Consider the following 16,513-nt stretch of genomic DNA (forward strand, 5'->3'; position numbering starts at 1 on the left):
ATTTAATGAAAATGAAATATCCCCTAACAAAGTTCCCTGGGTCCAACTCACCCATGTCTCTGCTCATACTTAAGTGCAAAGTTGTGTATCTACTTCAGCCAGAATAGCATAACTCTCACACACAGAGTGATAATAAGTTCTTTCTAGATCACAGGTCAAGTGAAAATCTTTAAGTACCCCATAGACACCATTTGTTGCAAATTTTTTCCTTCTTGGTTTCAGGACAAGGAAGCAAGCTGGGATTTCATCAAAACTAAAGGCTCCTAAGTAGTAAAGAGGAGAATTGTAAAGAGGAATTTAATCTCTGAATCCAGGCATGTTATCAGTATCTAAAAGTGTTCTTTATGGAGTGCCTAATGCGATTACTGCTCAACTTATGTGGCTAGAGAAAAGGTGGGTGTATTATATCAGAACCTTCAGGAGCAAATAAGGAACAGTAGCAGCAGCTGCAGTAAATCTGGCTCTCCCGACTGCTTCCTCTCCCGGAGCCAGCCGGCTAGAACCAGCCCGACAACAACAGTCTCCGCAGTTAGAATAGCTAAACACTGATCTAGCCTTTCTCCACCCACACCCCTCCTCCTTATCCTCCACTCCATTTCTGCACATTAAACTGAGTGCCTTTCTATGCTCCAGCATTGCTGATGCCAGACACAAAGGGAGACGGGGTGGGAAAGGCCAGGAACGGGCTGAATCAGAGAAAGAAACGGTGGAAGGAAAGAGAGAAAAAAAGACTTTGAAAGGAGTGATGTGGCTTTTCCTCCTCCTTCTGTAATTGTATCTGGCTGTCGGATTGTTTTTCTCTATCATATAGGAATCATTCAAGGTGCTTGTTTAAAATGCAGATTCCTGGAGCAAGTTTTTGACTTAGAGGTTAAGCTGGTTGGGACATCCACATCCCATTACGAGAGCCTGGGTTCCACTCCCAATTCCAACTTCCTGTTAATGCACACCCTGGGAGGCATCAGGTGTGGGTTTAAAGCACTTAGGTCCTTGCCACCCACTTGAGAAATTCCAGCCCCTGGCTTCAGTCTGGCCCAGCCCCTAGCTGCTGTGGCATTTGGGAAGTGACCCAGCCAATGGGATCTCTGTGTGTGTATCTCTCTGCTTTGCAAATTTTAAAAAACCATAGGTCTAAAAAAAAAAAAATGGGCGGGAGGGTCAGGTGCTGTGGCATAGCGGGTAAAGCTCCTGCCTGCGTGCCAGCATCCCATATGGGCGCCGGTTTGACTCCCGACTGCTCTACTTCCAATCTAGCTCTCTGCTATGGCCTGAGAAAGCAATGGAAGATAGCCCAAGTCCTGGGGCCCCTGCACCCACGTGGGAGACCGGGAAGGAGCTCCTGGCTCCTGGATTCGGATTGGCCCAGCTCCAGCAGTTGCGCCCAACTGGGGAGTGAAGCAGCAGATGGAAGGCTCCCCCCACCCCCTCTCTCTGCCTCTCCTCTCTCTGTGTAACTCTGACTTTCAAATAAATAAATAAATCTTTAAAAATAATTTTAAAAAAAGATACTCAAAAAAGAGAGACTCAACTGTTTTTTAAAATACAGATTCACCTTCCAATCCAGCTCTCTGCTGTGGCCTGGGAAAGCAGTAGAAGATGGCCCAAATCCTTGGGCCCCTGTACCCGTATGGGAGACGAAGAAGAAGCACCTGGCTCCTGGCTTCAGATTGGCATAGCTCTGGCCATTGCAGCCATTTGGGGAGTGAACCAATGGAAGGAAGACCTTTCTGTCTTCTCTCCCTCTCACTCTATACCTCTCAAATAAATAAATATTTTTTTAAAAATGCAGATTCCGTGGCTCCCACCTCTGACCTTCTGAATAAACATTTGTAGCTTCATTTCTTGGACCATTCAAAGCTCCTAAAATCAATCACAAGTTTGCATTTTTAATAAGCATACTGAATGATTCTTAGACATAGAAAGCTTGAGAATGTCTTCCAGAGATTGAAATAACCATTTATAAAAGGTTCTTTATTTAGAGCCGGCGCCGTGGCTCAATAGGCTAATCCTTCACCTTGCGGCGCCGGCACACCGGGTTCTAGTCCCGGTTGGGGCGCCGGATTCTGTCCCGGTTGCCCCTCTTCCAGGCCAGCTCTCTGCTATGGCCAGGGAGTGCAGTGGAGGATGGCCCAGGTGCTTGGGCCCTGCACCCCATGGGAGACCAGGAAAAGCACCTGGATCCTGGCTCCTGCCATCGGATCAGCGCGGTGCGCCGGCTGCAGCGGCGGCCATTGGAGGGTGAACCAACGGCAAAGGAAGACCTTTCTCTCTCTGTCTCTCTCACTGTCCACTCTGCCTGTCAAAAATTTAAAAAAAAAAAAGGTTCTTTATTTAAATGCTCACCTTTATAAACTCATGTATCATCAAACCTTGTAAGGTTGAGCAAATTTTGTTAGGACCCTCTGATAGAAGAGAAAATTGAGGCAGTCAGATTAAACCATTAGGTGCCATTTCCTGGTAATCAACCTGGGGAGGACAGAAGAAAGAGTGCAGTAAGTAAGAGTGGAAAGGCAATGTGTTCTCTTCTAAAAGAATAAAGGAAGCATCAAGTAATAAAGAAAAAAAGGACACTAGAGAACCTGCACTTGCTACAAGGAAACATGACTGAATTGGTGAACGGCTTTTCCACGGAATTTAATCAAAGAAATGATAATATTCAAACCACATAAGGGCTGTCACACATCTGTGTTGGCAGCAGCACCCTGAATGGCTAATGTTGATTAGTTGTTAATGTTTACAGATTTAATTGATTATAATTAATTCAAGCATCCGGATGGCCTTGCACCACCCCACTGATCCACTTTGCTGGTTTTTGTCCATTGAAAAATGCGACTAGCAAGCACTGTTCGTGAGTCGCAATTCCTGTAGTTAGTTATCGCAAGTGCAAAGAAACAGATTTTATCTACTCTGTCCAAACTCTTAACCTGTCCTACTTCTTCACTGTTTTTAATTCATTTCTATGCCCATGGCTTTTAACTCAATGGTCATTGAGCTATTTTTTTTTAATCTTTATTGCTTTTCCTATTCAACTTCTTACCACCAACTGCTAAATCTCAACTCCTTCATTCCTTGATTTTTCTTCTTTCAGTGCCCTTCAACTTGACTTCATCCAAACAGAATGGCACAAAGTAAGACAAAACAGGGAAAGGAAGGAAAGAATGACAAAGAAAATCAGTGAAGAGTGACTCTGGAATTGGTAGCATTAACTTTTTTTTTTTTTTTTTTAAGATTTATCTTATTTATTTGAAAGAAACAGTTATAGAAAGAAAGAGGTTTTCCATTTTCTGGTTCATACCTCAAATGGCCACAACAGCCAGAGCTGAGCTGATCTGAAGCCGGGAGCCTCCTCCAGATCTCCCATGTGGGTACAGGGGCCCAAGGACTTGTGTCATGCTCCGCTGCTTTCCCAGGCACGCTATCAGGGAGCTGGACTAGAACTGAAGCAGCTGGAACTCGACAGGTACCCGTATGCTGGCACTGTAGGCAGGGGCTTTAAACCTGCTGTGCCACAGTGCTGGCTGCAGTAGCATCATCTTTAATACACAGGTTTCTCTATGTGTTTATCTTCCAGAACTTTTCTGGGTGATTGGGCACATAAATCAGATACAGCCCTGCCTAATAAATAAATGGTAAGTATAGAATTAGACATGAGGAGAGTACTGTGAAATATATTGAACACATACTTATCTTTGTCCCCAGACTCAGAATAAAACCTTAAGTATCTTAGGGGCAGGTATTGTAGCACAGTGGGTTAAGTTGCCACTTGGGGCGCCCACATCTCATATCAAAGTGCCTAGGTTCAAGGTTTGCCTCTGCTTCCGATCCAGTCGCCTGCTAACGTGCATCTTGGGAGGCAGCAGATGATGGCTCAAGTACTTGGGTCCCTGCAACCCATCTTAGAGACCTGGATAGAGTCCATAGTTCCTGGCTTTGGCTTGACCCAGCCCTGGCTATTGCATGCATTTGGGAAGTGAACTAATGGAAGATCTCTGTCTCTTTGTTTCTCTGTCATTCTGCTTTTCAAATAAATAAATAAATCTTTAAATAAAAAAAAAAACTAACACGTCTTGAGCATGGAATGTTCCAAGAACTTTTGCATATTAAGCCACTTAATTCTCCTAACAACCCAAATGAGTTTGAGTATCTTTTTACAGATGAGCAAGCTGAAGAACAGACAGATTAAGTAGCTTGTCCGAAGTCACACAGCTAGCAAATGGCAGAGCCCTGATTCGAATCCAAGTATCAGATTACATAGTGTTTATCACTCTGTTCTAGAGCACTTCTTGTGGAAGACTAAAATATTGAGCTTTTTAGGGAGCCACGGACATGTTGAGTTTAGCTGGAAACCCAGAATTCCATGGAGAGATCAGGAGCTAGTGACTAACAGAGAGACCAAATGTAGGTGAGTGTCTGAGTGTCCCTAAGGGTCACAGCAGGTAGACAGTGATGTCACCAGGGAAATGGGAATGGGGGAAGTGGGACTTCAGGTGGGGATGGGGCGACCCTTTGACAGGCAGAACCACGGGGCAGGAGAGGCAGAATTCACAGAGGCAGGTTTTGTTTTGTTTTGTTTTTGTTGTTTTGTTTTTTTGGTCTGATTGCTTTTGCCTCTTTTGTGTGTCTTTGTGGCTTAGTGGGACATCAATACTTTCAGTGAGTAATACTGTTCAGTATTCAGTATTCCAGGGAGCAAATATCCAAGGTAAGGCCCCTATGGGGCTTTGTAGCTCTCCTCTTGTTATATGTATGGAGGAGGGTATTCACCTCTGTTGGTGTGACCCGCCCTTCACCTCACAGTTGCGAGACATCCTGATGTTAGCCCCTGGTGTTTTCTTTTTCTTTTTTATTTATTTGACAGGTAGAGTTTTAGACAGTGAGAGAGAGATAGAGAGAAAGGTCTTCCTTCCATTGGTTCACTCCCCAGATGGCTTCTATGGTTCGATCCGAAGCCAGGAATCAGGTGCTTCCTCCTGGTCTCCCATGCGGGTGCAGGGCCCAAGCACTTGGGCCATCCTCCACTGCCCTCCCAGGCCACAGCAGAGACTGGACTGGAAGAGGAGCAGCTGGGACTAGAACCCGGCGCTCATATGGGATGCCGGCGCCACAGGCAGAGGATTAACCAAGTGAGCCACGAGGCAGTTTTGAAACTGCAGGTGGCAGAAACAAATGAAGCCCCACTTCCTCTAGCCCCTTCCTCACCTGCTTTCCCCAGGGCTCCTCTACCTTGGCATCACCAGTACACCCCCTCTGCTGGAGACAAAGACAACAGAGAAAGGGCTGGGAAAGAAGACCTGACGGAGGAGGATTCTGATGTAGGAGAGGAGGGTGAGAAATCAAAATGAAAAAGTCTTAATCACTCCAGAGACACATGGTGGACAAGAAGAAATAGCAAAGGAGAGAAGCAGAGCAAGAAAGAAAATGTGGACAGAAAAGGACAAGACGGCTAAAATGGAACAAGAGCAGAAGTAGTCTTGGAAACATAATTCCTGATTATTTAGGTTTAACAAAGGAAGTGAGCAGAAAGCTGGAAGAGAAAGGCACCGGAATGGTCATAATTTGAATTTAAAAATGTAGTAATGCTTTGGCAACAAAGCAAAAAAAACAAGGACACCCCCAACTAGGACTTCCTCCCTTCCCGGCTCTCAGCTCAGTTAAAAGTTAGGTGGTCTTTGTGTTTACCTGTGAGAAAATCTCACGACTTGGCTAAATAGTTCATTCCAGGTATAGGTGGTCCCTGTTAAGTTGTTAATAAAGTCAAAACAATAGGGTGTATTTCAACATCTCTGCTTTTAAAATGCCATGCACGTCACACATTTTAAACAAAAAAGTAATTCTCTAATCCGTTTCAATTAATCCATGGAGCAAAACTGCATGGCCTTTCATTAGGTCCAGCTGCTTTCCTAGAACAACAAAACAATTCTGTTTTTTTTTTTTAATCGTCTAACTGATAATATTCTCAAGATAATTGCTAAGCTTTTAAATCTCCCCTGGTGCAACAAAAATATGCCTGTAATATACGTAATTTCAAGAGAAACCACACTCAGAAAGAAATAAGGGAGACAAACTATCTCACCAAGGTTCCAGGAGAATGAGGTGGATACAGCGCCCATATCTGAAAAATGTGTTTTTCTTTCCCTCCTTCTCTGAAATTTCCTCCCTTCTAAGGAAGGAATTTCTATTATTTATCTTGCTTTCTCATTATGCCTGTCTCTAAATATCCCTGCAACAGTTTCTCTCTTTGTTTTGGTCTGATGTTGCCCCCACCACCCCCACCCCGCCCCGTGTTTCCTTCTAAATTCTGACTTTGTTGTGTCTTGGGTCAGTGTGTCGCAGCCCCACAAACTTTCAGAGCTGCAAGCAGAGCAGGGCATTTGGCACAAAGTCAGTCACACATACCACACGACCACAAACAAGCCCTCTGACTGCAAAATCTTTTCAACAGTCCACTCCTGTTTCTTGTAGTCAGCAGTTCGCACAGACCCATGATTTGAAATAAGCAACACATACATTCACATACATTCTTCACGCACGTGGCCTCTGCAGGCGGCTCACAAAGGCACCATGTCTGCAGAGAGGCCTCGCAAGCTGCATACACAGCAGTGTATTCCCCACCCCTTTCAGCAGCTCCTCCTGACTGGCTCTTTCTTCCAGACACCTCCTCCCCTCTTGCTGCCTGGCAATGACCCCCTCCTTTTCCTGCACTTCAACTCCTAACTGCAGTGCCATCCATCACTTTCCCAATAGATCCTCAAGCAAAGCAATTGTTTTTTCTTGAAGCTCCCTTTTTCCCTGACTGCAAACTTGCTCCAGCAAAAGACACAGAACCTGCTTCTGGAACACAATATTGGAGGCCACTTTCCCACTACCCTAACTTGCTTCTGCAGGTTTTCATTTTGTCATGGAAGCCCTTGGGGAAAAAGCAGGGAGGAAGAGACAAGAAGAGGGAAAGGAAACAGGAAGGGAGAGAGAATGAGAGTACAGTGGGAAAAATGTCTGTTTTGCTGGGGACAACTTGGACAATTCCAGAAAAGCATTCTTTAAAGGATAGGAGAAAGAGCAAAGCCAGAGGCAGAAAATGGAGCAAGAGCTGTGGAAGTCAAAGGAGAAAGAAAGAAAAAAACGCACGAAAGATGAACCGGCTGATTTCCCCTGTTTCGGACGTGACCGCAAAAGAAGGAGCCTGAAAAAGGTTAACAGGACAATCAGTGGCAGTGGGAAAAACCCTATGGTAAGGGTGCCTATTCTGAAATTTCCTAACAGGATAAAATAGATAGTCATCACAAATGCTTTCCAAGTTCTAATTTAAAGGCATTTACCCATGCTTAGTTAAGCACATGATATATCCCAAATACTTCAGCATTTGAAACAAAGTCATTCAAAAAACCATGTGTTTATCTGAACTTCACATTTAACTGATAATCATCCTGTATTTGTCAGGCAGTCATGCCTGAGGGGAGTCAGATACACGCCCAAGATCGAGAAATACCACTATAAATGTTAAAAGCCGGCATTTACTAAGACCAGGTGAATCAGAATCACTCGAAGGCGGTTACAAGGTACAGAACCTTGCCCTCAGCACAACTTAATACGCCCAGAGCCCAAGATCCTTCACTGTGATATCCACTGGAATGTTTGATAACTGAAGTACGATTGCTTGACAATTCCTTGGTGAAGCTCTGCCTAAATCGTCATAAAGTCAAACACTGCATTTCATTTCTATGTGCTTCTGAATGTCATGCTATTTAGTGCACACTTCTTTTTAAAGATTTTTTTAAGGATTTATTTATTTGAAAGTCAGAGTTACACAAAGAGAGGAGAGACAGAGAGAGAGGTCTTCCATCCGCTGGTTCATTCCCCAGATGGCTGCAATGACCGGAACTGCGCCGATCCAAAGCCAGGAGCAGGAGCTCCTTCCAGGTCTCCAACATGGGTGCATGGGCCCAAGGACTTGGGCCATCTTCTACTGCTTTCCCAGGCCATAGCAGAGAGCTGATCAGAAGTGGAGCAGTTGGGACTAGAACCGGCACCCATATGGGATGCTTCAGGCCAAGGCATTGACCTGCTGTGCCACAGCACCAGCCCCAAGGAAAAACTCTTGACAAAAATCAACATCCGTTCATGATAAAAACTCTCAGCAGCCTAGCCATGGAGGAGAACTTAAACTGCATCAAGAACATCTTAAAAAAAAAAAACAAAAAAAACAGGCCAGCGCTGTGGCTCACTCGGCTAATCCTCCGCCTGCGGCGCCAGCACCCCAGGTTCTAGTCCCGGTTGCTCCTCTTCCAGTCCAGCTCTCTGCTGTGGCCCAGGAGAGCAGAGGAGGATGGCTCAAGTGCTTGGGTCCCTGCACCCGCATGGGAGACCAGGAGGAAACACCTGGCTCCTGGCTTCGGATCGGCTGTAGCAGCCATTAGGGGGGTGAACCAACGGAAGGAAGACCTTTCTCTCTGTCTCTCTCTCACTGTCTATAACTCTCTCTCTGTCTCTCTCTCTCTCTCTCACTAGCTCTGCCTAGCAAAAAAAATAAAAATAAATAAATAAATAGCAATGGGCATTGATACTCAGAGGGCTAAGATGCAGTTTGGGAGCCTACATCCCAAACTGAAGTGCTGGTTCGAGTCTCTTCTATTCTGCTTCTAAGCCAGCTCCTGCTAATGAACTCTGGGAAGCAGCAGGTGATGGTTCAAGTATGGGAGTCCCTTTTCATCCCTGTGGGAAACCTGGAGTTCCCAGCTCCTGGCTTCAGCCTTGCCCAGCTCCAGCTATTGTGGACATTTGGGTAGTGATTCAGCAGATGGAAGATCTCTCTCTCTCTCTCTGACTGTGCTTTCAAATAAAATGAAAAAGAAAAACAAACAAACACCTACAATTAACATCATATTTAGTGGTGAAAATCCAGAAACTCCCAATAAGGTCAGGATCAAGGTGAGAATGTCCTCTCTTTTCAGTTGGTACTAGAAGCCATTGCCAATGCAATAACATGCTAAAAGGAAATAAAAGGTGTACAAATGAGCAAGGAAAAAAAAAAGGCTGTCTTTACTCAGACATCTATGCAAAAAAATCCAAAAGAATCAACAAAAAAACAAAAAACACTTGAAACAAATAACCAATGATAGAAAGATTTCAGGATACAAAATGTATGCCCAAAGTTAATCGCATTCCTATATACCTGCAATGAACAAAGGGAGTTTGTGACTGAAAGCACAATACTTCTGGGGCCAGAACAGTGATGTGGCAGGTTAAGCCTCCGTCTGCAGTGCTAGCATCCCATATGGGTGCCAGTTCATGTCCAGTTGCTCTACTTCTGACCAGCTCTCTGCCAATGGTCTGGGAAAGCAGTGAAAGATGGCCCAAGGGCCTGGGCCCCTGCACGCACATGGGAGACCCAGATGAAGTTCCTGATTCCTGGCTTCTGCCTGGCTCAGCCCCAACCATTGCAGCCATCTAGGGAGTGAGCCAGTGGATAAAGATCTCTCTCTCCCTGTCTCTACCTCTCTGTAACTCTGGCTTAAAAGTTTATATAGAGGGGCCACTGCTGTAGCATAGTGGGTAAAGCTGCTGCCTTCAGTGCCAGCATCCCATATGGGTGCCAGTTTGAGTCCCGGCTGCTCTACTTTCAATCCAGCTCTCTGCTATGGCCTGGGATAGCAGTAGAAGATGGCCCAAGTCCTTGGGCCCCTGTACCCATGTGGGAGACTCAGAAGAAACTCCAGGCTCCTGGCTTCAGACCGGCGTAACTCTGGCCATTGCAGCAATTGGGGAGTAAACCATCGAATAGAAGACCTCTCTTTCTCTGCCTCTCCTTCTCTCTATGTGTAACTCTGACTATCAAATAAAATAAATCTTTTAAAAAACAGTTTATATTGAGAGGCAAGACCCAGAAAAGCAACTGAATATTATAAGAACAAACTCATAGTACTGCTACTACCCAACTTCAAAATTTATTATAGGGCCCAGAGCTGTTTCATAATGGGTGAGGCCACTGCCTGCAGTGCTGGCATCCCATATAGGCACTGGTTCAAGTCCCCACTGCTCCACTTCCAATCCAGTTCACTGCTAATATGCTTGGGAAAAGCATTGGAAGGTGAGTTGATGTTTGGGCCTCTGCTAGATGAAGTTCCTTGCTCCTGGCTTCAGTCTGGCTCGGCCCCAGCCATTTCAGCCATCTGAGGAATGAGCCTGCAGATGAAAGATCTCTCTCTTCCTGTCTCTTGTTCTCTATAACGCTTTCAAACACATAAATAAATCTTTAAAAAATTACTATAAAAATTGTGTATATGAAATACATGAAATTTCTTCCCTTTATATAAATTTTTAAAAACTAAAAAAAAAGTTTAAGAAGATTTACTGTAAGCTATAGTAAGCAAGCCATGCTCTATAGTAGAAAGATAGACAGGCAGATCCATGAAGCCAGAGAGCTCAGAAAGCATAAATGTGATTTTTTCAGCTTTACTGAGGTATGATTTTTAAATAAAACAGTATAAATTTAAGATGCGATGATGTGGGGCCAGAATGGTGGCATGGCAGGTAAAGCCGCCACCTATGATGCCAGAATCCCATATGGGTGCTGGTTCGAGACCTGGCTGTTCCACTTCCCATCCAGCTTCCTGTTAATGAGCCTACAAAGCAGCAAAAGATGACCCAAATCCTTGAGCCCCTGCACCCATGTGTGATACCCAGAAGAAGCTCCTGGCTCCTGGTTTTGGTCTGGCCCATCCCTAGCCTTTGCAAACATTTAGGGAGTAAACCAGTGGATGGAGGATTGATCTCTCTCTTTTTCTCCCTCTCTCTGTAATTCTGCCTTTCAAATAAATAAAATAAAACTAAGATGTTATGATGTAATGATATTTTATATATGTGTATATAGTAAAATTATTACCATAATCAATTAGCTAACACATCTCTCACCTTACCTACTTATTTTATTTTATTTTTTATCTATTCGAGAGAGAAAGAGAGAGAGCGCTCATCTACTGGTTCACTTCCCAAATGTCCAGTGCAGGGCCCATTCGAGCCCACGAGACAGGGACTCAATCCAGGCCTGCGTGTGGATGCAGAAAGCTAATCACTTGAACCATTGCCATCGCCTTCCATGATCTGCATTAGCAGGAAGCTGGTGTCACAAGCCTGTGCCAACTATCAAACCCAAGTCCTTCAGTGTAGAACACAGGCATCTTAATCAAGTTTCCTAACTGCTAAGCTAAACACTTATCCCATTTTTTTTAGCTTTTTCTTTTTCAAGTTCTGTTTATTTATTTATTTATCCAAAAGGCAGTGTTAGAGAGTTACAGAGTGCTAGAGAGAGAGAGAGAGAGATCTTCCATTGGCTGGGTCCTGTCCTGTGGGGGATGCTGGATCCGGAGAGGCCTAGAGGAACTTCCAGAGCCTGCCTCGAATTCGAAAACCTGACTTTAAGTTTCAAATTCCTGGTAGCAAACGCCCCAGCCCCAGGGCGCTTCTGCCTAAGGATCATTAAGGTGGTATAATAGAAGTGGCTAGGACCTTTTTGCATCACAACACCCCACCCCTTGCCCGCATCTGCTCATCTGCTCTGTACCATCTGCTCGCTCAGTACCTTTTACAATAAAGTGAGACCCTGCTTCGACTGGGCTCCACACCGCACCTGATTGTCCCCCGGGTTTGGGGAAGGCTGAGTGGCGAGTGGCGCACTTTCCCCTCCTCGGTCAAGGCAAGCTGCGGGCAGCCTGCCTAATTCTCCGGCGGTGGTGAGGAACAGTCACCGCAATGTCCCAGATACCCACAACAGCCAGGGCTGGGCCAGGGCTTCCGTGTGTGTGGCAGGAACCCAAGTACATGCCCGTCATCTGGTGCCTCCCAGGAGCATTAGCAGGAAGCTGGATCCGAGGCATAAGCAGAATCTGATCCTAGATGCTCTGATACAGGATGCGGGTGTCCCAAGCAGTGGCTTAACCTGCCATGCCACAACATCCACCCAAATAATTTTCCATCTTTTTTTTAATTTATAAATTCATGTATCTGATAGGCAAATAGACTGAGAGATGTGGACAGTCAGAGAGGGAGCCCCCATCTGAGTTTTTTTAAGGGGTGGGGTTTATTTTATTTTGAAAAAGCCTCGGAAGTCACTCTATTATAAATAAAGGGACACGGTTGAACAGGCAGGAAACAGGTTCCCCATTGCGAGTTCTCCTGATAGCTCCTGCAAGGATCATGGAGATGTTGAGCGCCTGTATTTTGGAGCAATGCTCCATCTCGTCCTCTTGAGGTTTGATATTGGTGACTAGCCCTGCTTCAGAGCAGGTGTTGTTTATGCTGGACAACTGTTCATGGCTGGACCAGAAAAGATTCCATGAGTTATGATAGCATAACTTACACTTTGCAAAAAATAATTGTCAAGAGAATAAAAAGATAAGCCTACTGGGAGTATATGTTTACAAAATCAAACCTGAAAAAGGCTTCTTATATATCCAAATATACAAAGAGTTCTTAAAACTAAACAATAAGAAAATGAGCAATGTGATTTTTTTTTTTTTTACAGGCGGAGTTAGACAGTGAGAGAGAGAAAGGTCTTCCTTTTGTTGGTTCACCCCCAAATGGCCGCTACAGCCGGCGCGCTGTGCAGATCCAAAACCAGAAGCCAGGTGCTTCTCCTGGTCGCCCATGCAGGTGCAGGGCTCAAGATTTGGGCCATCCTCCACTGCCTTCCCAGGCTACAGCAGAGAGCTGGACTAGAAGAGGGGCAACCGGGACAGAATCTGGCACCCCGACTGGGACTAGAACCAGGGGTGCCGGCGCCAGGGGTGCCGGCGCCACAGGCAGAGGATTAGCCTAGTGATCCGTGGTGCCGGCCTAGCAATGTGATTTTAAAAGTGGGTAAGATTCCAGAACATGCATTATATCAAAGATACCCAGGTGGCAAACACGCATATGAAAAGGTGTTCCACATCCTATGTCTTTGGAGAAATGCAAATTAAAACATGAGATTCCCACCAGCCCTTATTAGAATGGCAAAAATCCAGAACACTGACAACACCAAATGTTGACAAGTCTGTAGAACTGAAACTCACTCGTTGCTGGTAGAATGTAAAATGGTACTGCCACTTGGAAGAATGTTTCCAACAAAACTGAACACACTCTTACCATCTGATCTAGCCATCAAGCTCCCAGGTATTTACCCAAAAGAGATGAAAGTTTATATCCACATAAAAAACCCACACGGGATGTTTATTGCAGTTTCATTCATAATTGCCAGAACTTGGAAGCAACCAAGGTATGCTTTCATAGGTAATTGGATAAACTATGGTAAATTCAGACAACGAAATAACATTCAGTGATAAAAGCAATGAGCTGTGGCCGGTATTGTGGTACAGCAGGTTAAGCTGCCTCCTGAGACACTAGGATCCCATGTGCTTGGGTTCGGTTCCTGGTTACTCCACTTTCAACACAGCCCTTCATATATATTTATTTTCTTTCTTTCTTTCTTTCTTTCTTTCTTTTTTTTTTTTTTTTTTCAGCAAAGCAAACACCTTTTAATTCCATTTTCCATGAACTTTTCGAAGTTCTTTCCTAGTGGGTACACTAGACTATTTGTCTAAAGCCACAGAATGTATAAAATCCAGAGTAAACCCTTGGGGGCCAGCACTGTGGTGCTGAAGATAAAGCAGCCACCTGCAGTGCCGGCATCCCATATAGGCACCTGTTCAAACCCCAGATGCTCCACTTCCAATCCAGTTCTCTCCTATGGTCTGAGAGAGCAGTAGAAGATGTCTCAGAGGCTTGGGCCCCTGCACCTGCCTGAGAGACCCGGAAGAAGCTCCTGGCTTCGGGCTCCATATCAATGAAGCCCTGGACGTTGCAGCCATCTGGGGAGTGAATCAGCAGATAGAAGACCTCTCTTTCTCTGCCTCTGCCTTTGCCTCTCTGTAACTCTGCCTTTTAAATAAAATAAATAAATCTTTAGGAAAAAAAAAAAGAACAAGTTGGGTCCCTGCACCTGAGTGGGAGACCCAAAAGAAGCTCCTGGCTTCTGGCTTCAGCCTGGCCCAGCCCCAGCCATTGTGGCCATTTGGGGAGTGAACCAGTGGATGGAAGATCTCTCTCTCCTCTCTATATTTGCCTTTAAAATAAATAAATAAACCCTAAAGAGAAGAGAAGAGAAGAGAAGAGAAGAGAAGAGAAGAGAAGAGAAGAGAAGAGAAGAGAAGAGAAGAGGAGGGGAGGGGAGGGGAGGGGAGGGGAGGGGAGGGGAGGGGAGGGGAGGGGAGGGGAGGGGAGGGGAGGGGAGGGGAAAAGCAAAGCAAAGCAAAGCAAAGCAAGCTAGTAGTACTTAATGGAATGCCTGACACTAGGGAAGAAACCAGACTCAACACAGGTCTTACTTCTTAGCAGTCTTCCATCCTACCTGGTGTAACGCCATTTCTTGCTAGGTAAACTACATTAACCATCAACTAGAACAATAAATGAGCGGGAGGCAGAAGCAAACTGAAGACCTGTCAGAAGTAGTAATTTACTGCCCTCTCGTGTCCAGTTTTAGGAACTGCAGCCTCTTCAAAGAAACCTGATTTCTCTACGTTTTATCACAGAACACTTGCATTAAATTTTAATTATTGACTTTCACTTTATTTGAAAGTCAGGGAGACAGAAACAGAGAGGCCTTTCATACTCTGGTTCACCTCCCATATGCCTGCCGTGACTAAGGCTAGGCCGTACAGAAGCCAGGAGCATGAAACTCAATCTGAACCACCCGTGTAGGGGTCAGGGACCCCCCCCCCCCAAGTAGCTGGGCCACCTTCGGCTACCTCCCAGGGTACACATTAGCAGGACGTTGGGTAGTAAGCAGAGGTGCTGGGACTCAAAGTAAACAATCCATAACGTGATCCGAACATCCTAAGCGGCACCCTTACGGCTCCGCCAAATGCCCGCCCCATCACCCAGAACACTTCAGACATAAGATGTAGGTGTTTTTTTCCCCCAAAACTGATCCATTCAGACCCTGGCTGGGTGTCCCACAACTCAGTGCTGACACCATTAACCTGGAATTAACATCAGATCCCACAGGTTTGGGATTCGATCCCACAAGTTCAAGGCCCGGTACCACAAGTTCAAGGTTCAGCACAAGACGGCAGCCACCGCAGACGCCAGCTGAGAAGCCAGGCCTCTGAGACTCTGGATGGAGCAGTGATAACCTGGAAGTTCCCACAGCCCCATCCTTGGGGCCCACAGTTTGCCAGGAGAGCTCACGCGTTACTTACCAGTGTATTACAGAGGACGGGTGTTCAGCCAGATGACAAGTGACAGGACAAAGTCCTGAAGGGTCCTGGGAAAGAAATCCTGGAGCGTCTCTCACTGAGGAGTTGGGCAGTGCCACCCTCCCCGCGCCTGGACGCAGTTCACCAGGCCCTGCTCATCAAGTCTCCTAGTCCCAGCACTTTTATGGAACTTCTTCTCCAGCCCCTCCCCATAGCTCCCCCTCCCCTGGTCAAGAGGTGGAGCTGAAAATTGCCACCCTTCAATCACCTACATAGACTTTCAGGTAAGAAGCCCTACACCCTACCCTACCCTGAGGCTAGCCAGGGCCACACCCAAGTCATTTTATCAGCAGAAACTAACCTCCTGATGGTATTCAAGACTAAGGGCTTGTTCTGAATAATAAAAGACATTCCTATTACTCAGAAAATTCCAAGTATTTTAGGAGCTCTGTGCCAGACACTAGATGCAAAGATCAACTCTATTTCTCATTATACCACTTTTATTCAGTATGCCTTGTTGTTTGTTTTTTTAAAGATTTACTTATTTATTTGAAAGAATTACACAGAGAGAGAAGGAGAGGCAGAGAGAGAGTCTTCCATCCGCTGATTCACTCCACAATTGGCTGCAATGGCTGGAGCTGAGCCAACCCAAAGCCAGGAGCCAGGAGACTCTTCTGGATCTCCCATGTGAGTGCAGGAGCCCAAGGACTTGAGCCACCTTCTACTGCTTTCCCAGGCCATAGCAGAGAGCTGGATAGGAAGAGGAGCAGCTAGGACTAGAACCAGAGCCCATATGGGATGCCGGCGCTGCAGGCGGTGGCTTTACCCACTATGCCACAGCGCTGGCCCCCATGTTTTTTTTAAATTATTATACACTTTAATTTTTCATCTCTTTTATTCATTAGAAAGGCAGGGAGAGAGACAAAGAGAGATCTTCCCTCCACTGGTTCATTCTCCAAATGCGGCAACATCTGGGGTTGGGCCAGGTCAAAGCCAGAAGCCAGGAACCCAGGAGCCAGGAACTCATTCTTGGTCTCCCAAGTGGGTGACAAGGGTCCAACTACTTGAGCCGTCAGCTCCTGCTTCCCAGGGTGCCTGTTAGCAGGAAGCTGGAATGGGAGCAGAGACTCCAACTCAGGCATTCTGCTATGGGATGTGGGCGTTTCAAGTGGTGTTGTAACCACGACATTAAACACCCACTCTTAGACTCCATTTTATTTTATTTTACTTTTTAAGATATATGTATTCATTTGAAAGGCAGAGTTACAGAGAGGGAGAGACAGAAA

General features: G+C 45.6%; 1 protein-coding gene across 1 annotated transcript in view; it reads right to left on the bottom strand.

The window, feature by feature from the left end:
* The window catches only part of RIMKLB (ribosomal modification protein rimK like family member B), an 81,832-nt gene extending 66,390 nt beyond the window's left edge, over window positions 1-15,442 (bottom strand). Inside the window, exon 1 of the transcript XR_016213458.1 lies at window positions 15,231-15,442. The gene's annotated coding sequence lies outside the window, so the exon portion shown is untranslated. The remainder of the gene's footprint in view (window positions 1-15,230) is intronic.
* Between the last annotated feature and the right edge of the window lie 1,071 nt (window positions 15,443-16,513).

Source organism: Oryctolagus cuniculus, chromosome 9, assembly GCF_051225735.1.
Source record: "Oryctolagus cuniculus isolate XC-2025 breed Fujian yellow rabbit chromosome 9, ASM5122573v1, whole genome shotgun sequence".
Classification (NCBI taxonomy): domain Eukaryota; kingdom Metazoa; phylum Chordata; class Mammalia; order Lagomorpha; family Leporidae; genus Oryctolagus; species Oryctolagus cuniculus.